Genomic DNA, 26,821 nt, shown 5'->3' with positions numbered 1-26,821 from the left:
AGGCTAGTGACAACCTGTGATTTCTAAGTTCATCACAGACCACGACATATGCACCTGTACTCATGGTAACAGATGAAAAGATAGGTACAATTAGTATTTATTTTACATACCCTAACAATACTAGATAATGGTTGGCTGTTCAACAGCCACATTACGCAAATCTTTTAGCATGAATACATCAAAACCACCAATATACAATAAAAGATTCCTTGGTTTAGATGGACCAGTGTGCAAACAGACAGATAAGTTGAGCCCGAATAAGAGGCTGTCTTCTCCATGGAGAAGAGAGCATGAAAAGGTCTATCATCCTGTTAATAAGTCTCTACAATGAGCAACAAAAAAGCTGAAAAATGAAATGATCCTGGTAAACTCATAACCTGAAACTGTTTGAAATAGTACAGTTCTGGGTTTTTTTACTACAAAGCTAGAAAAGTGGGCATTTAGTTTAGTTTTTTTCCTCTCTCCTGTCCCCTCCCCCCCAAAAAAAGGAACTCTCAACAGTAGGAAGGCAGAAAATGGCTAAGCAGTCACACCCCACTGCAAGACATTTATTGATCATCCCCCTGAACACACACTGTGTTTGATTTTGCCCATGCTGGGTTGTACACTGCTATTCACTGTTCTGTACAAGTTTTTGAAATGGCTACAGAGATATATGGGCTGGAACAATAGTCTGTACTCATACAGAATGAGTATTTCTGCTGTTTTCAGTAACAGTGGCTCAGCCCCTCAGAGATGAAAGTCTGCACATCTAACACAGTTCATCTTGAACTCCAACGGCAAAGGGAGACATTATGGCAAAACGAGTGCTAGCAATCCACTAAAGATAAAGATAAAGAAAAATAAGAAATTATTATGTGGTGGTGAGAAATTAGCTGACCTCTTCAATTCCTTCAAGGCATGGAAGATTCTATTTCTGCACCATGGAAGTAGAGCTCCATTACACTCACTTAAGTATAACAACTATAAGTTTTCCTATACAGAATACCTCTTATTCCTTTTCAGGATGTTAATAAACTTGCATTCCCCTCTGAATGTATCTTCTTACCTAAAAGAGTTTTCACAGAAGTGACCAAACTAAGCTACAAGCTATTGCACTACTTCCTAGTCTTGAGCAATCCAGGTTTTTTTCTGAACCTAAACCCAGTTTTCCTTCATACATTACACAGAAGAAAATATTTCCACAATGTAATATACCATGGAAGCAGATTTACAGTCAGCAGTACTGCTCATGAAGTGACATCACTGGTTCATAGGATCTGAACACAGGATAGCAAGAGGAGTTTCACAAGGCAAAATCTTCAGAGCTCTGCAAAGCTGTGTTTTTTGTAGCTTTCCAAGACTTACACAAAATCATAGAATACTTTGGGTTAGAAAGGACCTTTAAAGTCATCTAGTCCACCTCACTCTGCAATGAGGAGGAAAGGGTATCTTCAACTAGAACAGCTTGCTCAGAAGCACATCCAACTTTACCTTGAATGTTTCCAGTGATGGTTTATTTGCTACTTCTCTGGACAACTTGTTACAGTGCCTCACCACTCTCCTTGTAAAAACATTCTTCCTCACATCCAGCCTGAATTCCCCTTTTATAGTTTAAAGCCATTATCCCTTGTCCTATTGCAAGTGGCCCCACTAAAAAGTGTGACCCCATCTTTCTTATAAGCCCCCTTTAAGTACCAAAAAGCACAACCAGGTCTCCCCAGATCTTTCTCTTTTCCAGGCTGAACAAGCCCAACTCTCTCAGCCTTTTCTTATAGGAGAGGTGTTCCATCCCTCTGATCATTTCTGTGGCCCTCCTCTGGACCTCATCTGACAGCTGCATGTCTTCCCTGTACTGCTGAATGCAGTGCTTCAGGTGGACTCATGAGACTGGAGAAGAGAGACAGAATCACCCCCAATCATGACCTGCTCATCATATTGCTTTTGATGCAGCCCAGAATACAGTTGTCTTCCTGGGCTGTGAGTGACATTGCTGGGTCACGTCCAGCTTCTTATCCGCCAGTATCCCCAAGTCCTTCCCCACAGGGATGCTCTCAAAGCAGAGATGAGGCCCTCATCTTGAAAATCCTGAAATAATCAAGCTCTCTAAAATCTGAAAAAGGACTGAAACTTTTAAAGCATTTTCAGTTCCATTTCTGGAGTTGGTTTCAAGTCTCCTCATAGTCAGTTGCATTGACAGAGTAAGGTCAGAATCTGCTGCATCAGGATGTCAAAGGTTACTACGTCCTGACAGCAGAGAAATCCTGTAATTGAAATAGTCAAGCAAGCACAATCAAGAGACCAGAAATATCCACATTTTGCTAAATAAATTCATTGTGACGGGGTTTATTAAAGTGAACAGAAAATTCATGTATAATAGAGATGCCTGAAATGCAGCAAGGAAGCCTTACACTGAAGGGAGTACTTAATGGAAAAGCCATGTAATAGCAGAAAGAACTTACAGGCTGGTCTTTGATAAGACAACTGTCAGAATCCTACAATTACAATTCCCTTTTTTTTTTTTTTCCCTAACAGAAAAAGGTTGGAAAAATGCAGTTTCTTAACATTTTTTTCAGGTGAAGTCCATTGCACCAACAGGAAACCAAGCTTCCCTGTGAAGTGGCAGGGTCAGCTCTTTTCTCTACTCGTGTACAGCAAGCATGAGTAGCAGCAAGTGGCGGTGTTGGAGCTCTCACTGTGCCTGGTTCATGCAGTAACGAATGTGGTGTGTCAGTTTTGGGGACTGCACAGTTGACAACCCTGCCTGCAGCTCTGGCTGCTCTGCAAAGCACAGCGAAGGTCACAGTCAGTGCCTTCCCGATTTCAGGTCACTGTTGTGCAGAAAGCCTCCCTCCAGCAGTATATGCATTTCACACCTAGCTGCTCCTTTTGTCAAGCTGTCATATTTAATTAAAATGCTGACAGGCTTTAAGGATCTCCACAATGTGCAAAAAATACATAAGATCAACACTCCACACTTCTACCAGTGATTATTCTTTTTGTACAGTTATTTAATTTTCTTCCTGTAGTTATTAATGGTTTGAATTTTTTTTTTTCCTTTCACTCCATGAAAGGCAGAATAAGAACCAGCTTCATGCCCATGTCCTCAGCTGAGACTTTCTCCATCCAAAGAAACTCTCCCCCTGTGTTCACTGTTTGGTTCCTGCAGAACATGTGCTTGGGCTGACAAGAGGAGAGCTCTTACTGTGCGCTTTATCTCTGGCTCTCTGATCAGAGCAGATTTTCTGTTTTTTTTTATTTAACCAGTAAGTACATCACTTGGTGCTAAATCCATAGGAGGTTAAGGCATCTAAGTGCTTATGAGATATTCAAAAGTCTTACCCTGCTTCTGTAGTATTAATTCAAGCGCTTGGTTTCCTGAGGTTGTTCTTGGGGATGTACCACAAGGTGACAAGTTCCCCACTGTGTGTACTCACAGCCAAAATCTTTCTCATCTCTTTCCTTCAGGCACCTGGAAACCTCAACATTATACAGGAAATCCTGTTGGTTTGTTTTTTTTTTAAGACAGAAACAAGATCCTGTCATCACTGCAAATAACTTACAAGAGCTAGAACTTCTCTCTGCTTTCAAGGAGGTCTATGAGATATTCATCTTTATCATCACAGGGCTATCAGCGCTGTAATTTTATGTGTGTCTCCTCCCTGCATTAACCTAGTGTGGTACTTTGGTTTTGCCATTTCATGCATAACTACTGTGTCTAATGACACCTTGTGGTAGTGGGTCCCAGTTGCATCAGAGGATTCACCTAAGTAATTGCTATTGCTATACACATCTGACAACCTAGGCTGACAGACCAGACAGTTTGGCAGAAGGAAAGCACAAACCCCCAACATACACAGCACAATACAAGAAACCAGACACAGCATCTGAAAGGGGCCTGATCCTCACGAGCTCCAGTAACTACCAGACCATCTACCTCTCCAATTCCTGCATCTTCTCATCCATGTACAAACTTGTTCAAGATTACCTTACTCAGGCTTTGAGCTTGGCTATTCACCAAGGTAAATTTACATGTGAAACATGCATACCCAAAAACATGTGACAAAAGGCCCCTAAATTGGAGACAGTTCAGGCAGAAAGTACTGACGAAATAGGAAATTCACTCTCGGCATTCTTCTTCATGAGGAACTCAGTAGGAAATCACCCATTAAACTGTGTCTGCATTTACAGAAGCATAAATGTTTGCTAAGAAAACATGCTTAGTCCAAACCAGGAGAGCACTTCTAAAGCGCAGCCACGAGCTCCCCCATTAGCCATGCATTGCACCAAGGCATGACCCATTTAAGGTGCCATGTCCCAGGAGCCACAGGGGAACAGTCGCTTCCCTGGACCTGCTGCTCCATGGTACAAACAGGGTCAGCCTCCACAGGAAAGGGGCTCACCACAGACCCAAGCTGAACAATACCGCCAGCATCTTCCATGTGTTTTGGAGAGCTCTCCAGAGCAGGTCAGTCCTCAGGCTATGGAATTGGTTGGGATGGGACAGGCCAGGTTGGCCTCCTTCTCCAAATTAATCACCCTCCACTCCAGTGACTCATGAGTAGCACCTGCAGGCATCCAACTCAGAGCCCCAGCTCCTTTGCTTCATTTAGAATCAGCTGCCAATAGTCTCTAAAGCTGCTCAAGGGAGACGTTTAAAAACTACCAGCATATTCAAAAATATTGCCTTTCAGCAATTCATTTTTACAAAAAATTCTCTTAGGAAGTGAATTAGTAGAAAATGGATTTTGCTTTGCAAAGGTAATGATTCATATCATGATTATCTGTGCATTCATCTAGTCACAGCAGAAGAACAATGTCATATTACACATCTGACCAAACACATCTAATCAGTATAGATTGACTAAAAATAGAGAAACTCACAGAGAGGTTTTGTTGGGGTTTTATTTCTTCTTTTTTTTTTTCTCCAAATCAATCTGTATAGTTACATAAAAGTAATGTAAGACACGAAATTGATAAAGAAAATTATAATTTTCTAATTAAGTCTAAAGTAGAAAATCTTTATAAATGACTCATTTTGATTTAAATATTCAGCCATAATAGCTGTATATTCTATAAATACATCCGATATAAACACACTTATATAATCTGAGAAAGTAAAATAAAACTAGTTATAATATCTAAAACACAATAGAATATACTTGAAAATATTTTTGTATATTAATTTAGAATATAAACCATTACTTGGGAACATTAAAAGTGAACTGAAATTCTTCTATACACATGAAGATTTTTTAAAGCTTCCAGATCCTGGCTGCTGATTTTTAAGGCCACATTTTTAATGAAGCTGAATGTGCAAAACTTTGCACAAAGATATTCATATTCATGAAAGAAGCTAACAGGAGGTCATTAATAAGGTCTTGCCTGAGACCTGAATGAATACACTTTAAAATGTGAATAAAGATAAAGGAGGCAAAGCAATGAGCTTTACACCATTATGCTTGGAAATAACTCCCTGTCTGATACTTTTCAGAGGGCTTTTGCCTGCATAGAGCTGACTCCTGAGTAGGCTACTGAGTGTCCCCAAGACCCACATGCACTGAGAGTCATAAGGACATGGGGCACCTCACCCAGCAGTAGGCCTGCTTACACCCCAAGTTAGATTAGTCCCTTGTAACCCCTGTTCAGAACAAAATGTTCCTTTCCTAAACCATATTTTCCTAAACCACATTTAAGCCATTTGGCTCTGCAAAGGCCCAAATCCAGCTCTTGCTAATGGCTTAAATTAATTGTGTCATTGCTAAAGTTCTACATATGTTAGAAATTATGAAAAATGAAGCTGCCAAGCCCTGTGGTGACTTGTCAAGTTCCAGAGTGCTTGGTGCATGGGCACCGAAATGGGCAGGTTTTCCAGACACCATCTGGGCACCTCTCTCCACAGCTATTCAGTGGAGGTAGCTCATTCACAAAGGTTGCTTCAGGCTGGGGACCTCCAGACTTAGGTCCTACCACTTAGGCAGGAGGCTTAGTGAAGTGCTTTCACACTTCCTGGGAAGCCCATTATTTTCCAGACCTCCTGTTTTAGACAGCTGCAAAGCTGGTGCCTGTTCTCTGCCGATTGAAGCTGGAATGTTTAGCTGGTCCTACAGCCAGCTGCAGAATCCAGAGTGGAGGACCCCAGTGTTGTCTGCTGGACTTGTCACATCTGTTTCCTTATTTACCCAGGAGTCATCAGGTAATGAAAAGCAGGCTGCTCTCAGTTTTCCCAGATTCCTGGCTGCCACTACAGGACATTATAGGACTGCCTGATGAAGTGCCAGCACTGCTGTGAGAGTCAGCTGGCAAGTAGCATGACCTGTAATGGCCAATTCTGCCTCTGCTCCCAGGGACTCCACATCATCCTCACTGCACCACCAGCTGGGCTGCAATGCTTTGAAGCAGAAATCCCCAATCCTTCCTTGTTGCAAGCAGAAATCTTGGGCAATTTCCTTAACTCGGACTGCTCATAGGAATATTGCTCCAGAAAAAGCCTAAGGGTCTCAGAGGCATCATGTTGGACAGTATCACTGGCTGTGGCCTGCTGGCCAAGAAGAATTAAAAAAAAAAAAAAGTTAAAGATTTTTTGGGGGGAGGAGAGGAAACCTCCAAGTTATTTTATACACTGTCAGAAATTTTATTTCTGAATGACTTAGTTGTTTCCATTGGGTTTGCTTGTTTTCTTTAGTATATAATTATATATTTTATTATATATTATTATTATATTACTGAAGAACATCTTAAAATAGTCAAGGACCTCATAATATACAGGACTAAACTTTGGCAAGATACAAGCATATGCTCTGAAGTATGGTCACCTAAATAAGACACATCAAAAAAAAAGAGCTTTTTCATGCATGTGCTTTTCTTTTCCTACTTTCCTTCCACATACTGAGGTTGATTATTCCCAGAATGATTCAAAGTTGTCAAGAATCACAGTGACTTGACAGAAGAAACTGGAAGTCATTCCTACCTGGCACGTGTCAGCTTATTGTCAGATGTCTGCTTTTCAGATGCACACATGTATACACGTTGCTCTCATTTCACTGTCTAGCTTTGTTTCTTTATCAGTACATCTCAGAACAAGCTTCTTTCCCCTTCTCTCCCACACTGCAGCTCCTCCATAAATCTCTCACAGTACAATGAAGTGTCACAGTGTTTATCCAGATCTAGTAATGCAAGAACACATCACAGCATGCAGAATGGGCTCTTTTCTCATGTTTATTAATCTGCTTGAAATGCATAGGGAGAACACTTTGATACTGCAAAGGTTAATGACTGATTGCTTCATAGGAAAAGAGAGCCAGCATTTACAGTCAAATGATCCTTAGTAATTGTTGTAATAAAGACTGCAGATGAGCTTTCAAGCTACATAGTTCTGTGCAGCCACTCTCTTCAGCACACCTCAGTAGGAGGGCCATCATTCGGGCTTCTTGTGGAGGAGCAGCAGGTGCTGGAGGGAGCAGAGATATTCCAGCACATGGCTAATTGTCACCAGCCTGAGCAATCGTACCTTCTGCTGAATGGGGCAGTGAAAAGCCCACTGCTCTCCCCAACAGCCCTCTGACAAAGAAACTGGTACTTGAACCTTCCAGACTACAAGAGATAACGAGGAGGACCAATGCACACTCTTTTCTTTGGATTTTATAATAGAGATACACAGTGAGGTGAAGAAGAGCTGGCTCCACAGAAGCAAAATCACTCTTTAGAGCAGATTTGTATCATTAAGAAGGATGTGGAAATTAACAGCTCTCACTGTCACCGTTCTGATAATAATGCTGTCCTTTTGAGTAAGTGAATATTCTATCTATGTAGTTTGTGTCAAAAGGGTAAGATTAGGTGAAGAGATGATTTTTAACCTGCAACTTCAAACACAATGGAAGACAAGATTATCAAAATTCCTACCAGCAAATGACTGATATCAAGTGAGATGTGTGTGAATTTGCCAAATGTAGGTGAAAAAAGCAGAAGCAGCTTTGCATTTGATGGGTTAAAGTCAACAGGAGCCTATATTCACCAGGGGGAACTTTACTGCAGAATGACAGTACCTGAAAGAAGGGCTTTTGGTAGCCCTGACTTTCCTCTGCAGAAATACTCACTGAATCACTGCTTCTACCACAGACTGTGAAAAGCACCTGAACTCTTTCCATCTCAAAGATCATTACCTTATTTTAGCTGAAATCCCAGCTCTGAGTCAGAGAGAGATGAGATTCAAAACACCTTTGCAAACTCCAGGAGTCCTTTAAGCACTGGACTATTAAGTGAAAGGAGAGCAGCTCAGGGCTGCTTTGTATGAAGAGATCATGTTCTGCTGGCCTACCCAGAATGTGACAAGTTCACTGCTGAGAGGGCTTTGCCATTGCATATAACCATGTAGCTCAATATTCAGGTCACTACGCATGTAATGAAAATCAGAAATTGAGTCACTTGCTTTTCTACCAGCAAACTTTAAGTGCCTTTAGATCTGACATGTTTCCAAAGTTGACGCAGGAAAACATCATCCTGCCAGCAAGGATGCACTAGTCTCATTAAAGATGGTTCATTCAACAGCAAGTGACGATGACTTTAAGACAGTGTAGGAAAAACCCCACAAACTTTGACTTCTCTTTGTCCCCCCAAAAATACTGAGTTTTGCTGGTAGGTGTTTTCAGGTTTCTTTGTTCTTCTACAGTCTCACCCAGCAGAGGCAGTGGGAATACACACCTCCAGTGAAACTCCTGTACTGATGAAAGCTACATGTCCATTTTAGGCAAGGTAACCACGGACTGGGTGATAGTTCATTTAGTTTGCCTTACTAGTTCAACATCAGTTATCTTGGAGTCACTTTATGTAATTATTTTCCATCTTTTTGCAAGTTATACATTTCTGTAACAGCATAACTCTTTATAAGCAGACTGCATAGAAAATAGTATCATTTTGCATAGTATATGTGGAATATTGTTGTGACCTTCATTTACATGAAGTCAGATGCACTATTCTCCTTATAAACAAAATTTATCTCAATATATTTATTTGGAAGAGATATCAGTCTCACCTTGCCCTACTTAAAGCCACAGAGGAAAGAGTGAACCTGTGAAAAAAGAAAAGCCTTAATCCTTTTTTAGGCTTTAAATACAGACATCCCCTCTGCCTCTGAACACATGATGAGTATCCATCCCCTCACCCCATGAATTCCTGAGTGAGCCAATCTGGATGCACTGAGCGAGCAGGATCTGCTACTTACTTCAAGGACAGAAAATGGAATGAGATTTGGACTCCATTTAACCTGCATCCACACACAGTGCTAAAAGAAGATTTGAGCTGTGGCTGAAAGGGAATAATTAGCAATAATTAATTTCTGCTGCAGATCGTTAGCAATTTATAACTCCTATGAGCAAATGAAAAGAAAACCATGGTTCATCAAACTCCTAAAATTAGCCCTAATAGTCTCTAACACTGAGGATGGGAGTTCTTTCTAAAGAGCTGGAAAGCAGTACAAGACCCCCTGTAAACCAGCTGCTGGTTGTCTGCAGTCCAGCAAATGGAAAGAGCTATATTTGAATTTCAGCTTAGCTTGAATTTCAGGTTAGCTATGAAGACTCTGAGAACTCCAGATAATCAGTTTTTAGTGTGACTTTCAATGCCACTGATTACCTTCCTGGTGGCTCCCTTATTTTCTCATTAGCAATTTCTCAAAGTTAGAAACCAACTCACTACTAGGACAGATTATGTTAATGACCTCCAGATTCAGAGCTTTATTTGGAAAAAGCTGGCCAAAACATGTGTTTCTGTTTGTCAGGTCTGTAATGTATATGACCTCAGCTGTTTTCTATTTGGTATTAGGGACTTGAGTGATTTCTCTCAAACCACAGGAATGTGAAATTGACTAGCATAATTTATTTCCCTGCAAATTCCTAATTTCTCTTGAGACCTCAAAAGTAATAATAATTTATTTTCTTTATAAGCTACTTGGGGAAGACCCCGAAGTAAAAAAATAACTACTGTATATGAGTGAAATAGGTTCCATAAATCGAAATTAAATGTTGCCAGAGTGCCAGAAACTACAACAGAGGACCTTACTGCATCTCTCATTTTGCAATCACACAGTGTCATCAATTAGGAATTTGTTAACTGAATCTTAGAGCAGGTCTTTATCAGCCTTGCCCTCCCAACAAAATAAGAGTGTCCACATTTGAACTTGCTTTAAGAAAAATTTGAAGCCAGAAGTTTGTTTGCCTCCTCCCACAGAAACACGCACATCTCCACCTGAGTCATACCTATTTTGTATATTACTCATGCAGATTTCAGTGAAACTATTACTGAGGATCTATTAAAATGGAAAGGTAAAGTTTAATCAGTTCAGCTATAAACAAGACACTGATTTGTGGTATAAAAACAGACTGAGATCCAAGGTTTCCAAAGCACAGGCTGCCTCCATTCTTCTTTACAGATAATGGTCTGACTAGACTGAAACCTAGGGCTTTCAAGATTTCCTATGACTACTGAAAGTAGGTAGTGAGAATATTATTTACCTTTAATTGAAACCACTCATATACCTGGAGCTTCCCATTCCCATCCTGTGGAGCTTTCTAGAGTGAGTCATGGCACAAGCAGTCTGGGGAGCTGAAAGGCCTCCCATCACACCCCAAGCATGCCACAGCCCAAAGTCTGCTGAAAACAGCACAGCCCTACAGTGGGCATCTGCCTGGGAGACCTTTCACCTGTCACGTGGGGGGAAACACTCAGCTCACGGACTTGCCTGCTCCCTGGTTCCACTGAAGCAGGACTTCAGTCCCTCATCAAGACAGCAGGCTGAACAAAAGCCAGGACAAAACAAAAATTATCTCCAAGGTGTCTAATGATAATTAGCAATAATGACAGCAGCATGTGAAAACAAAGCTTCTAACATCACCAGCTAATATTGTTGCAAATGCTATCAGGTAATGCTATGTACTATGCATGTACATGAAGGATTTGAAAGACTGCTAAATTTAGAAACGTAATCTATTTCTGCAAGGCTCAGGCTTTAGCTTCAGGTAGCACATATCCATTAATACTGATCTCCACACAGGAAATATAACTTGAACTTTAATAATTGTAAAATGGCAAAAAGCACATTTTAGATACTAGACTTCCACATTAAAACACTGTAATCTCTTTACTCTAAAATCAGTTACTGCACTGCTTTATTATTAATTATACATATTTGCATACACTCAATATTAATACCTACGCAGACTGTTGGTATAACTGATTGTTTATGGACATAGTCTGAAATCTAAGACATTTTTTGGCCAAATTCCCAGTCTCCTGTTTGAAATTCTTTGAGACCCACAGAAAAAAACTTTTCAACCTATTTCAGGTTTCCTATCTGAAACAAGGATGAGAAAACAATGGAGATGATAATGCCTCCTTAGACATTCTTTGTCTTACAGATTTACATGTAATAATAGTAACCTCTGTGAGAATTAAGCATTTTTTACAGTATAAATTTTTGTAGAACTAGCTGCCTTGGGGGCCCAAGGATAATATTGTGATGTAAATGATATTTAATTTATATTTAACTGGGAAATTCGTACTATAAATGCACCCAGAACAGCAGTCAATGGGAGATCATGCTCTGAATCCTCAAATCAGATGTGGATCAGCTAATGTAAGTAGAAATGTATCTATTTCCCAACATAGATGAAGAAAACAAAACTGTATTGCCTATGGCTATGATCAGCCAACCCACTGACCTGCACTGCCAGAAAATAAAGCTTTCTGTGCAAACCTTTCTCATGAGGAAGTGGTAACAGGGTTTGTGTAGGACAGAGCACCCCAGCTCTCTAGGGTCCCTAATGGATCCCCAGCTACGAGCACCAGCAGCTGTGCTTCTAGCTGTCCTCACTTTTCTGCTGCAAATGCACCTGAAACCACCTGCACCATCTGAATCCACACTTAGGCACAGATTTTTAAACTTAAGTTTCACTAAAATTTCCCTTTAAAGTCCAGTTCTTTGGCAAGAGCAGTACTGACCTGCCTGTTGTTTCAGCCTTGCATGCCAAAGCACACTCCACTTTGGAGACTTTTTATTCCCTTCTCCTTTTTTCCAGCTTTCCAGACAGGGACCTCCCCTCTCCTGAAGCTAGCAAAAGCAGCCTCAGTAATCCCATGGCAGTGTCTGAGGATTTTCCACGGGCTGTGAGATCACACTGCCATGTCTGTCATTGTGCCTAAAAGCCCTTCAGAGCCCACCCCATGCATTCAGTGGCAGAGTTACTTTATTGCCTTTCTTTTCCCCCCTCTCTCCAGGGGAAATAAAAGAATGAATACTCTGTTAGAAAGACAGAAGCTCCCGGGTACCCCCAATCAGCTGCAAGGAAGCAAGCACAGACTCACTGACACCATGGGAAATGCTTAGAAAACTGTTACTGTAATTTCGTTAGGCAAAGTTAGCAGCAAAACCACTTTCTAACTGCTCCTGTCACCCTGTGCAATGCCTGCTCCTCTGCTGATCAGCAGAACCAGTGATGGCATCTGCAGCACTTCAGATATACCCACTTACCAATGGAGTTTTACTCTTCATGAGATTTTTATAACATGGTATCAACATGCACTACATAAGATCAGGTGTGGTACTGCTCTTGCAGCATTTTCAATGGAGACTTTATTTTTCCATTCACATTGATTCATTCTATTATACGGATTCCTAAAGTAACAAGAGTAATTTGACAATCTGTAGGCACCTACCAAATGTGTCAAATTTATAGTTGCAAAAATTAAAATATTGTTTCATACTAAAATTGTTTTATATTATTACTTTGAAATATTAAAAATATTTTCTAATAGAAAGTCATATGCAACCCAAATTCAATACATTCTTTTAAGAAGTGACAAAACTAGTTTTGGCTCTTTCAAAAAATTAAAACATACAAAGATTACTGAAGTCAACACATAATAGCAAAACATTTTAACGTTACTAAATTTGTATATTTTGTGGAAAAATTTCATGCAGAAAATTTCACTCAGGCTTCTACCTCTCTGAATTTTCCATTTAGTCTGGTAGATGTATATCCTACATGTAACCATCCTACAGAAAATGTCTGTTGAATGGTGACTGCTATGGCTGAGAAAGACAAAATTAGATCTGTCTGAAATGAAATATTTCATTAATTTCAGCTTAGGTTTCTGTGACCATTTCTATTCTGCACCCACAAATGCTTCTGATTTCCTTTTTCTGATTTGTGTCCTTTTAAGTCTCCTAAAGCAAGTATACTTTCCTCAAATATTACCTCTGCTAACACAGCCTGAAGAAATTATTTGAACAGTGTCTAGGTTGTACAGAAATAAGAAATTATGAGCTAACTCTCAAAGGAGAGCTTCAAGCTACAGAGCCCAAGGCAGACACTCTTGGTTAAAACATTGTCTTTGAGCCAGGAGCTATGTGGGTGACTCAAGCACAGCAGAAACATTACCTTCCACAGAAGCAACTAGCCCCAGGTAGGCAGGGGCAGGTGGAACAGATGTGGTGGAGCTCACTTTGATTGTGACTGCCATTTTTGCTACACCCTTTCATTAGTCTATAAAAACACCAACAGCCAAACTGTCATCTCTTGTGCTACCTTGTCTGGCAATTCAGTTTGAAACGTCAGAGAGCTGTTGGCGTTTGATCCAGCAGCTGTTTGCTAATGATCCAGCAGCTTATATGACAGCAGACGTTTGAAGTCAGATTGTTCATATTAATTGCTTTACAAAACAACATGAGCCAAAATTGATTTTATAGTTTTGAAGTCAGATTTTTTTTATTAATTGTTTTATGAACAACATGAATCAAAATTGATTTTATAGTGTTACAGACTTTTTTTCACCAAGTGTCTGTATCATACAGTTAACTGGTACTTTGAAAGTCCTTTCTGAGCCCTTCTTTTATCTGCTTGAATATGATAATAAGTGGTACATATAAATCAATACACCTAATTATAATTAAAGGTTTCCAAAAACACCCTTTTGAAATTACTAAATTCATGTAAGTGAGAGAAGAAAATGCAGCATAAGAAAGAGTTAAACAAGCAGCAGTATCAAATATAAACTGGAAAAAATAAGATCGCATCATTGTATTTACTGTTCTGTAATAAATAGGGACAATAAAGGATTTCCTCTCAAAGTCTGGCAAAGCAGATGTTCTTCTCATTTATCTCCATTTTTGCACAATTTGCTTTTCAGAGAAGGACTTGGCCTGGAGATACAAAGCCTATTTTGGATCCCTGTTTAACACCCATCGCACTCATAGGTTTTCTTTCCATTAACTTGAAAGTTTGTCAGCACTGAATGACTTCTCTTTATTCAATACATCGGAGCAGATGATACAGATTGACAGTGGACTAAAGATCTTTTTTTCAGCCTGCTGTAACAACATCTCTATCCAAGCCAATTAGATTTAAGAGATGAACTCTTCATTGTATCAAAAATATTAAATAAAAAATTAGAATGTCTTGTTTCTCATCTTTTTTCAGATTGGTGTAAATTAAGTGACTTTTATTGAGTTGTATCAGATTTGCAACATGATAATTATTAACAATAAGGGTATTATTGTAGCATTTGGGTATGTCCTAAATATCCCCTTTGTTTTCTGCATATACTAATTTTAAAATTCTATCTAATTTAAATATATAATTAAAACCACAAAGCAATCAAGATTTCTTCACTATGTGCCTCTCACAAGATAATTTTCTCATACATATGTATTATGACCAAAAGACGTGTTCTGAATACTGAGGGCAATTTTATAGCTCAGTGGTCTTGTTTGCTATGTTAGGTCAACATTTTTTTTTAATTGAACTTTTAATGGAACACCTTTTTTTTTTAAAAAAAATTATAAGATGTTTCTTTCTTTGGTAAAGTTCACTTTCTCACCAAAATAACAAATAGCAAAATATCTCAATTTGGAAAAAAACTGTTGATACTTTACTGAAAATGAATGTGTCTTTTCCTTCTTTCTCTTCCTTACCTGCCGTTAAATTACATTCACACATCTAGCACCACACTCCACTAAATCCCATCACAAGAGAAAGATCATGATGTATCAGTGAAGACAGAACCTGAGAATGGCACAGACAAACATAAGACCCCCAAATCATCTCCACAGAGGAAACACTGTGGTAATGTAGAATTAAAATATATTCTCATTTGTCAGGTTTCGATTTGCAGCTGAAAAAAAAAATATTTTCAGCTGAAATTTTTCCAGAAATTCCTACGTTTTCCAGTCATCACTTTTATCAATGATTTATACACCAGCTGAGAAGCATTTGTAACAGGTGAAGAATATGCATGAACTTGTAGTATTTCTGGGAGAGAAACTTCAATTCCATAATGAGTTGTTGGTAACCAACTTTATCACTACCACATCTGTGATTCACCATGTGCAAGCTACAGCCAAACATAACCATGTGTATAAAGGAGGACGACACTGTTCTCTTCACAGGTGTGACTGATAATAAATAAATACGGTTTATAAAAAACACTGAAAGAATGAGTCCCCTTATGCCATTGAAGTGTGCCACAGAGTCAAATGCAGAAGAGCAAGTTATGGTTCATTTATGCATTAGGCTTTGTCATCTAGACAAGCCATTAGACAAGGCACCTTCTCCCCACGGATCTAATCTTTATATTACTTAGAGAAGTATTTTGTTGCCAGTAAAGGAGAGCAAAAGAAGGATGAGGTTTCTTTTGAGTTAAACCTGTGTAAGATCTCTGCCCAGGATACCACCAGCAGATCCCAGGGAAGCTCACCTCCCCCCATCCTTCATTCCCCAGGAGCCACAAGTTACAAAACCAACATTCAAATTATATTTCCCTCCACCATTTATAAAAATCTAAATATTCAGAAAAGCAAAGCAAAGACCCAAATATGTAACAAAATGAACATGACAGCCACTTTGATGTTGTAAGTGGTACCTTCATTACTGACCTTTAGAAGACATAGGGAGGAAAAGCAAGGAGGTAAAATTGAATGACCCTTCTTGCAGACAGCAGAGAGCTGTCTCAAGTTATGTGGTCTAGGTATTTTTATCCACTCCCCCCATCTTTCAGAAAGATATAATTAATTTATAGTCATTTTAACCTGTGAATGACACTTGTAAAGTAGGAGGACTAACAATCAACTTCCCATGCTAGCAGTGGGGTGTAAAAGTCTAAGTGTTGCAGCATTCATACGGACGCATTGAAAAATGTAATTAATGAGACCTCCTACCCTGGTAAGTTCAGCGGCACTAGCAGTAACTACATGCAGGTGTGAGGGATACACACATTTCCTTAGCAGAGAGAATCGAAATTAAATAAGAGATTAAACAGTCCCTTAAAATCCTATCATCTTAAGGAACAGTTAAGCTTAACACCCTATACTGATAATACGTCTCTCTCAGGTTTAACTCACAGTATGTGGTGGTGTGTATACATATGCAAGCTATCTGGTATACAGTTTTATCCTGTATTTCAGATTGCAGTAAGATTTGGGACATGATGTACACAGTTTCTGCTAGAACCACTGTAAATTATAACAGTTAATGATAGATCTGCAATAAAACAAAAACAAAACCAGAATAAAACAACAAAGGAATAGCGGATGTGTGTGCATATTTGTATAATAATTCAAGGAACCATAGATGACGAAGTCCCTTTTGCTGAAAAATTGTTTGAATGAGTCAAATTTAACAGGATTGTAAATATCAGACAGCATTTTCAATATCTAGAACACCCAGAAAACAGACCTAACTTATAAACCTCCCCAGCTATCACACGTGCACTTACTTGTGTCTCAATAGACAACTCTGCATTGAGTTGGAACTGCCGGTCTGAATACTTGAAGAGCCTTACACATAGGCATCTATTTTATTGAGCCAGGCATTTTTCTGTGACCCTCTTGGGTTATTAAGATAGCATTAAAGTATTAGCAGATATCTTTAATATTTTTATTAATTGAGGGCATATTCACTTCAAGGCTTGTCTTCAATCAAGAACTGCACTCTTGTCAGGCTAGATGACCCTAAACCTACCCTCTTGTCATAATTACCAGAAAATCTGTGAAACAGTCTCACTTACTGCTTTAGGTCCTTGCAGTTGCACATCTCTACCCCCTCACCCTGCCTTTTTATTCCCTCTACAGCCTGACCTTGCTTCCAGCATACCCAGGATGGTGAATACCAGTCACTCCAAGAGAACAGCTTCAGGTCAGGCTTTGCTCAATAGCAAATAAAAGGCAGCACCATTCAGCTCATTAAGCAAAAATTCTCTCCCCTTTACTCAGGCTGAAAAGTTTCCTTCATTTAACTGGAAAACCTTCTCACCTTGTGAAAGCAGCTTTACAACCAGCCCTCTTTATACCACTTTTTCCAAAGCAAGCCCTTCTCCTCTCTTACCAGCCTTATGGCAGTCAGCAGCTACCACACCCCCACATACTCAGTTTTTATGGGAAAGGGTCATCTCTCTCAAGCACTAAAGGGTCAATATTCCTATTAGAAATGCACCACGGGCAAGATAGTGCTCCCCACATTAGGGAACTAACTGCCTAAGAAATGGAAAGGGTCTGGAAGTCATGGGGGGACATCCACCCTGCTTCGGGTAGGAGAATATGCACATTCTATGCTTTAGAGGAAAAAAAAGAAGGAAAAAAAAAAGAAAAGGAGGAGCGCTTATAAGCATAGATCTTCATCTACTGCAAGAAAGGGACATATATAGCATAAGTAGTCTGACAGAAAAACAGGCTCAAACATAATAAATTTCATGCCACTGATTTGAAGTGGTGGAGAAACGAAGTAAGTGGGAACCAGTATGTTATCTCCAAGCTCAGGTACCTAAAAGCTCTCTTGGAAATAAAATGCCATGTTTGTCAAGAATTCATTGCATTTCTTGAGTAGCATAACAAATATGAGCCTGCCTTCCAAAGGTGGAAGTCCTCCTCTTTTGTGAGAGCAGCAGATACCCTCAGGGCCCTTAGTCATATGATACTGTACCACAGAGCTAAAAATAGGGAATTGTGTCAAACTAGATTTATGAAACATTGCCTTCTCTGTATGCAGACAGCCCAGTTTTAGATTTACATCCAATCTATGCTCCAACTGCAAGAAAGTGTTCTCTTCTGAACACCTTCAGAGGCCATAAAAAAGTCCAGTGTAATATAGTTCTAGTTATATAAGAGCTGTCCCATTGCCATTCACTTGGAAAAAAAAAAAAAAAAGAAAAAAGAAAGGCAGAAAAAAGGGAGACCTGCAATAAAAAGCATCAAATATCACCAACTTCTGATCCATAAGAACATACAACCCTAGACAGCTTAAAAAGAGGTATCAATTTTATCAGGACAAAACCAGAACATGTTTGCTTTGGTCTTGGTGGTTTTTACCAGCTTCTTTTCATCTAATCTCTTTTCATCCCAGCTGAACTTATATTCTATTTTAATTTTTCCCTTAAAGGATGTACATCATGTTTCTGTTATGCCTCTGCTTATCTACCCACACAAAGTTTAGAAGACATGACAGTGCGGTATGAGATAAAAGTTTTATTGGCCTGTATTTTGGATGACCACATTACTCATGAGCAGTGAACTCATGAATAAGTTATCAAAGTCATTACAACAAGTGCCAATAAAACTTTTTTATATGAGATTGCCATATATTCTACATATGCAACTTCTTTTACAGGAATGGAAAAAACTCTATACAAGACACATTTTAGAGAGTCTTAAAAATTTTTATGGGGACCATTTCTCATATCCTCCAAACTGTAAACCAGACTTTAATTAAAATAAGCCACATTGTACTGTGCTCAGAGGTATAGAAAATTTAAAACATTTCTCATACTGCTGTAGCTTTTACTTTCTCAGAACTCATGACCTACTAGAGCTTGAAGAAAGTGCTGTCTCACTGGAATTCTAGTTTTCCCTCTCCCAGAGGTGAAAAACTTCTGGGTACAAGTCTAGATGGCCATACAGTTAGAAATCTTTGGTTTATCGATAATCCAGGATCAAATATAGTCTATTCTGAACATTAACCATGACAGTTTTCTATGTGAGAGAAGATTTCTGAGAGGAAAAGAAGGGTAAGTTATGGTTAAACTGGCTTTATCTGAAAAATACCAACCTTCTAAAGACACTTAAAAAAATCAAAACCCAAGAAGTTAAGTCAGGAGAGTGTCGATGAGAAAGTTATCAATCCCCACTCAATTTAATTTAGCCTACAACTATAGGACAACAATGGGGGAAGAAGGGGAGAGGATGAGTGTGTACATACACACTTAAAAAAAATAATTACAGAAGAGTCTACTTTTAGTTAGACAAATTGTGATAGAGAGGGTGTTGCATGATTCATTAATTTGTCCAGCATTTTTCCCAGAATTAAACACTTGCAGGTATTGTTTCCTCCCTGAAGTGTCAGACAAAGGCTCAAATCCCCAGGAGCTGGTAATTGGCATTGTTTTCAGGGGAGCTGCAGGCACACAGGGTGCAATTCATTTGTCTAAATACAGGTTTCTCCAACTGAATGAGTTATTTATACACTTTTTTTTATTCCTTCTTGAAAAAATTTAAAAAAGAACTTCGCACCCAAAAGTAAACGATTTGAGCTCTGGAAGCGCCTTCTTTCCCAGGGTAACAGGGGCTCTCTCAATAGCTTTCCAACCACATTTAAGGCATTTGCAGGCAGGCAGAGATGAATCCAACCCACAGAGTCTAATGCTGGCTGTCATCTTCTCTACTAGTTTACTTTATACACAACCACTTACACACATAGAGATTACAGAAAGAGATTTTCCACTGTTGCCAAAATACCCACAAATCAAAGAGTGCAGGTGTTAAGCACTGGCACTTGTTGCGGATTGTTAAATCTGTGCCACCAGTGCTCTTCTTCCTCAAGAAGTTTACAGGCACAATTTACTTAAGCCATCAGTACTTGTGTTTTTCCCTTCTACCTTTCAAATCAATGAGATGCTTAACTGGCCTCTTGTGCTCTTGCTCAGTGATTTTCAAGATATAATATATGCAGTCAGTGGGGGAAAAGGAAGAAACGCCAAACATGTGCCACACTCCTACTGTTCTTCTGACTGCTGTGTAGAGCAAAACCTTCATCCTCCTGCCAGAGAGCCTCAGGTCCTGCTGCGGAATGAGCTCCTCATAAACCAAAAAGGGGCAAGATGTGATAGGTGATAAATGAAGAGCATGATGTATCCAACAGCTAAATAAATCAAAGACCTGTTGAAGTACTCTCTCTGAGCTGACTGACAGACTGCTCGCCCAGACAGCCAAGACAATTAATCCCTAGAAAAACTGGGCTGTTGGCTAAAGAGCTGGTAACATCCTCCCTTGATACAGAGCAGGACATGTTCATTTTGCAGCACTGGACAGCAGGTACACGTGAGGATGGGATGTTTTCAGTAGGATCTACTCTGCTATGAAGAGCTAGACTGGCTATAATCTGTGGCATACTGGCATGGATTGAACCCTACTGGTCAATCATTTTTACACAGCCAACAACAAAAAAAAACAAACCCCCCCCAAAAAACAAACAAAACCCCCCAAACTAAACTTCAAAAAGCAGATTCTAAATGAACCATATTGTGTGGTTTAAGAATATCTGGACATCGCAAATATTAGGCATTATCTTCTGACCCCTATTGGTATTTGGAATAACATCCTGCTCTCTGGGTCATAAGCCTACTTATTGCAATAACACAGAAAAAAAAAGAAATTCAAGCAATCACTCCCTCAGGGTAGGGATAAAATGTCTGGACTAGCACCCAAGTGGAGGCCAGGTACCACCATGCTCAGGTGGTCCCAGGTGGCATATGCACAGCAGAGCTGACTGCAGCAGGGAGGATGCATGGCAGCCCTGAGGCTGCTCTAATGCCTGCAGAGGCTCAAACCGGCCTCCAGCTGCCCCTAGGTCTGTGAATTTGCAAAGGTAATTTAATGAGATCATAGCCAGGCTGAACAGGGCTTTTTCTTTCTGCCTAGTTTTAGTAGCCTCTTCAATAGTCACAATAAAACACAGCTCATCCAGTAACTCAGGATCTTACTGTAACAACATCACCAAGCATTCTTGATCACAAGCTTGAACATCACACCTTTTCATTATAATTCAAAAGGTGCAGTAATTGGCCTGGACATATGATACATTCAAGTTCCCAAGGCTGAATCAGTGTTATTTAAATGGGGAAAGTGTGCAGAAGTAAGAAACTGAAAACATATGCAGGATTTTTTTGCATACTAACTTTGTACTGCAGCCCCACAAATCAGCATTTCCTACTGCTGTTTGTGTTTCTGTTCAGATGCGGAAGGGTAGCAAAGAGAGCTGTCCTATCTGCAGTGTAGTTTAGAAATTCCCAGCCACATCTAACAGATCTGGTGTAAACCTGAGTGGTAATCAAGACACTTAAGTAGGAAGCTCAGCATCAACTAATTAGTCCGGGCTCAAAGTTCAAAGCTAAACTACATTGTAGTCTGCACCCCAGTAATTTGCATTGCATTTCTCAGTCTTGAACCCCAGTTTTCTGCTTTTTCCTTACAGCTTTACTTGCCCTGATCTGAAGTACAGCCATCAAGATAGAAAACCAGCTGGAGAACACAGAATGTTAACATTTTAGTTATGCCATTGTTATTTATACCACAGTGACCCAAAATAACTTCTGCATATAAATGTGGCTGTAAACACTGACAGTACTTATGACAATTTTTCTGACTGACTCATTGGTTTTAAAATAATTCTTCATAGCTTAAGCAGTTCCCTGAACTTTTCTAAAATCTGAGAAAGTCCTGCCTGTCAGCAGCAGCAGCTACTGCTTTGCTCATCAGGGCAAGATATTGAGGCACCAGAAGTTAAGCAACAAAAATAAAAGCTCTAGCAAGAGAGAGCCATCTCCTTGCCATTAAGACAATATACTGAGAAGAGCTCAGCCAGATTAACCTGACCCAGCTTGTGATCATAGTCTGTGGTCAGTCCCAAGCAACAGTAGTGTTTTAGGAAAGACAGCAAGACAGTCATGCTTCAGAGATCTAAACCCTTGTCAAAGCATAGCAACTCAGGAAAACACGAATCATACTTACAGGAGACTGAAAAGGAGGTAGGTACTGAAAACACATTTTATGTAAGATATAAGAAGTATATATGGTCCTTATGTAGGGCACAGTTTTAAACCGCATGAGAGGTTTTTCCAGCCCCTGGGGCGGGGAATGCTGGCTGAGACAAGCATGATAGGCACCAGCTCTGCCTGATGTTTCTTGAGACAAGCAACTAGCTTCTGCTCGCTGCTGCTCTAAATTTGGAGCAGTTTATTGTTTCCTCCAAACCAAAAGCAAATCTCCTCCTAGAAATACATACCTAGCAACAGTTTGCTCATGCTGCCACAAAGTGGTTCTTTTGTGACAAAGTATGTATATATACATGCAGTAGAAAGAAATCTTGATTAAATCAAGTGTTTACCTCACATCTAGAAATGTCATTGTGTTAATCCAGGTAAGGCACGCTATCTTTGACAGCTTATGGAAACCATAGGACTGCTACATACAAAGCTGCATCCATTGACCTTCTGTTCCCAGCTCTGAACTATCAGCCATGCACTTACGGCTCAGACAGAGGTGCTTCTCATAAAGTTGGCACCAGACTCGCACTCGAAACAGTGAATCCCAGCTTCCATATTTTAACCCATATGTGCTCAAGCAGTCTGCACAACAGATCACTGAGAACAGCTGTTCACAAAACACTATGAGAAACAAGGATGAGCACCAGAAAGAAAAAAAAAAAATCCCAGGGACTTCTTTTTCAGTATTTAGGTAAGTTACTGCTTGGTTTTCCAAAACCCAGATACCAGGCAAGATCTTCTGGTCTCCAACAGAAACTGTTACAAACTTCTTGAGAAGCGGTCATACCGTTTTATGGAGTGACACAAGTGGTGAACAGACTTTGAAGGCAAGTTTATTCAAGAGAAAAGGCAAGAAATCCCACGCCCCCAAGCCCCAACCTTTTGCCACTCAGAATATGGTTTCAATTCAAAACCATTTTCTAGCCCAGCATACGGTATGGCATAATGCTTGAAAGATGTGCCTGAAACCAAAGAATATTTTCACTGACTTCCTTAGCAGAAATACCTCAGCTATCAAACACTGCATCAGCAAAACTAGTCACTCTTAAAAGCTGAAAATTAAAGCATAACTATTGATCTTTAATGGCTTTTTCAGAAGACAAAAAGAGAAGTATAGAAAAATCTGAAATATGCCTTTGATAGAAGTACTGTGCTTTTTTACAGTATTGTGTTTCTATACATCTGAGCAAAATATAGAGTTAAAACATTGTTAAATATAGGCAGATGTTAGCCTAGGACAACCTGGGGAAGTTAGTTAATGGCTTTGGTAACACAGCAGATAACAGTGCCTCCTACAAACTCCAAAGGACAGTCCCTGCGCAGAAGGGAATGCGCCTATTGCAGCAGCTTTGGGAAACTGAGAACAGGTTGCAAACTCCATCCAGGAGCACTCTATGCTTGTAGGGGAGATTTAAGCTGATTCCTGAACCAACTGAAGCATAGCAGTTGGCAGGGCTGAAAGAGGTGCTTCTGTGGGCTGTCAGTCAGGAATTGGCAGTGATACAGTGGCAAAAAGAGCTGGCTACAAGGTCGGCTACAAGTGGGGTGAGTGGCGGGATGAGGTCTGCTGTCACAAAGCAGTGGAGGGTGGCTGCAGCAAGGCTGCTGAATGTGGAGAGCTCAGGCAAGAACTCACACACGTCTTCCTGCAGGTCAAATGATATCAGTGGGGGTAAATTCAGCTGGGCTAAGGTGGCAGAAACGCTGGAAATAGTGGATTGCTTAGAGCGAGAATGCAGTGTGCACAGCAGTGGGATTCTCCCAGGAGTTGAACGTAGCTAGAAGGTCCTTAGGCTGCCACAGCTGTGTGAAGAGACACAGGTCAATGTATCTCAGGCCGGTGAATTCTACTCACTTAATATGGAGGTGCATTTACTAGATTTTACTTCATTTCCCTTCTCTGCCACTTGGGAATGCTTTTTTTCTTCTTCTAACTCTTCAATTAAAGAATGTAACATAGAAAAGTCCTTGGCTCTGGTGTCATTGGGTGTTGTTAGCTTAGTTCTGATGTTCCTTGTTAGTGCTAACTCACAGTTGTGTTGACAATTTTCAACAGAAACCACTAGAAATGGAATCTCACTTGCTCGACAGCCAGTAGTCACTTCTCAGCAAGATGACAGAAAATACTTCTTCATCTATAATAAAATATGCATTTACAGAGCCAACATATATTATTTACTAAACACAGCGGTCAATATGCCAAGTATTCAGTGAGTACTCTTGACATCTGTGAAGACATTTGCTTGATAAATAGCAGTGCTTTAAGTGCTCGTGCCATATGCTTTTTGCTACAATTTTAAGCAGCAGACTGGAATGTTTTGCTCCTAAACAAAGTTTGGATACCTCTCCAACAGCTAAGAGACCACAGAGAGCCAAGGAGGCAAAAAGTCAGGCTGTTTAGCTTCTAGCAAGCTCCTTGAAAGCTCTTGTAATATCACTTTCTGCCTTCAAGGAGAGCATTCACTGGGAAAGAGGTTGACTTTTCTGACCAGCTCAAATTACCAGCTCTGCCACCAACCCTGCTGTGAGACCTTTTGTGAGCCTTTGCTCTCCCATGTCCTTTCTTACTCTTTACCAGATTTTCTTATTTAGAATCAAGTTCCTGAGGAGGCTGTTTTTTACCATGTTTTTTTGCAGCTTTTGGCACAATCCAGCTTTAATCTCAGATAATGTCATAACACAACTGTGATATTGCAGCATTGAGAACTCAAAGGCCAAAGAAATGCAAGGGGACATCTGCCAAAAACTCCCACCAGCAGCACTCCCAATCCCAGGGTTGGGGCCAGCTCTCAGCATGACCCCTTTCCCACGCAAAAGGAGCACACTCTTTGCAGAAACAGCCCAAACACCTTTTTGGGTGGTGTTAGCATTTAACCAAAGAGCAGAAGAGGGGAAATGGCAGCCAGCCAAAGCCCTCTAAGCCTGCAGAGAGCCTGACAGACATGATCCCAGAGACAAGTCATTCCTTACAGTTTCTTTCTGTGGCTGCCCTCCTTAATTATCTCATTTGTTACTTTGGGGGATTTGCTGCTAACCCATGCATCTTCTGCAATTACATGAATGTGGCTCTTTCTATAGTAATAGCTCTTTTCAAAATATTCAATACTGGTACGTGATTGACCAAAAAAAAAAAAAAATAAAAGCTATTACAGTGTGTTACATCCAAAATAGATGCAGAAAAGCCCAGTGGACTTAATTTGGCTTCATTGTATGCATTCAGATCAGATTGCCTTCATTTTGGCAAAAATTATCGCAACACTGGGACTACTGAAGCCTGCCACTGTGCATAAGCAATCGTGGCAAGAGTGTAAGACCAGCACTGCGTTTCCGTACTTGACAAAGCCACTAAATCTGCAAATTTCACTTCTACACAAAAGTTACAAAAAGAGATATCCCTATTTAAAGAAAACTTCGTGGTACCTTTACCCCTGCCACCAGATCTGTGGTTACTTTCAGAGCAGACTGCAGTGACGTACGCAGTAGCCCTGCTCCTAGCCAGGGCCTTTGGGAGCACATGACAAGAGATCCCTGCAATGGTAGGCAGGGAGCTGTCATTAAGTGCAACAGGCTTTATTCTCTTCCTTCTCCTGCTCAGAACATCCCTTTCCCCACACTCTTCTTTGATATAAAACTAGTAAAAGGGTCTTATGTAAATAAAGTTAAACACTTTTTTTTTTTTTTTTAATTAGCAAGACTCTTAGGAGAACCATTCACTCAAAGAGACTATCAGTATTACTTCAGTAACAGTTCAGGACATACAAACCAGCTTTCTTTAGTCACCCCTAACTCTGCCAAGAATGTCAGTGCAAGATCGCTGTGCTTTCAAACAGCCCTTTCTGAGCAGAGGGGAAAAAAATAACTAATTTCCATTACAAGTGGTTTTTTTTTACTACTAGTGTTTTTTTTTAACTCTAAGTACAGCCTGAATAGTTTGTGCAATTCTTTAGAGAAAGTAAGTAGATACTTTCATGAAAGTAATGCCTTTCATGTTGCAAAGGTGGCTACAGCAGGATGCTGAATAACTTATTTCTAGTCTAACAAGAAACAGTTTATATTGCAAAAATGGTATACTAATTACAGTCTTTGCAGATTGTTCCTGTATACCCAGAAATCTCCAAAAGCCAAAAACAGCATGGCAGGGACAAAATGCTTTCTACAACTCTCGTCCCTGTTTTCTTCATTCTCTGAAATAAGAACTAAGAAATCTGCACTTGGGTATATTGTTTTTAGTTCACAATTTAAATGACCCAGGGAGCATCTTGCAGGGAGCATGAAATTTCTGGATTTAAAGTAAGGTGTGACCAGACACGTTTCAAACTTTTTGAACTTGCAAGTCTCTCAGACAGAAATGCAAAAGAGAACAAGCTATGGAAGTCTAATATCTGTTCTTGCTGCATTTCTCTTCAGCAATTCTTCCTCTGCCCCTAGGTTGCATTCATACATCTATCAGCAAATATTTTCACTGTGTGATCAATGCGACAATGAATGAGGTGACTTATTCTGACTGCTTACCCTCCTGCTGTTTTTTAACAAAAGCAGAGATATGCAAAAGTAATCTGGAGTGCTAAATGCCCATATTCTTTTCAGTTTTCCATAATGTAAAGGATCTAAGCCAGACTTCATGAAAATGCATATTACCCTGTCTTATATGCATGTTCTAAGATGTACTGCCTCGCAAAGATCACTGTATTTGTCATCCTCTGATTGCAGCTCAGCTGTTAATGTCTGTGACCACCCATTGTACAGAAGCTCTGCCAGTGAC

General features: G+C 39.9%; 1 long non-coding RNA gene across 1 annotated transcript in view; it reads right to left on the bottom strand.

The window, feature by feature from the left end:
• The window catches only part of LOC130605817 (uncharacterized), a 30,584-nt gene extending 15,544 nt beyond the window's left edge, over window positions 1-15,040 (bottom strand). Inside the window, exon 1 of the long non-coding RNA XR_008973794.1 lies at window positions 14,945-15,040. This is a non-coding gene — a long non-coding RNA (uncharacterized LOC130605817). The remainder of the gene's footprint in view (window positions 1-14,944) is intronic.
• Window positions 15,041-26,821: the final 11,781 nt, after the last annotated feature.

The sequence above is a fragment of the Pezoporus wallicus genome, unplaced genomic scaffold (assembly GCF_028554395.1).
Source record: "Pezoporus wallicus isolate ANWC-B61680 ecotype Strahan unplaced genomic scaffold, APGP_CSIRO_Pwel_v1 contig_4816, whole genome shotgun sequence".
In the NCBI taxonomy this organism is placed as follows: domain Eukaryota; kingdom Metazoa; phylum Chordata; class Aves; order Psittaciformes; family Psittacidae; genus Pezoporus; species Pezoporus wallicus.
The sequence above is the reverse complement of the archived record's forward strand: the minus strand, read 5'-3'. Positions and strand labels throughout refer to the sequence as shown.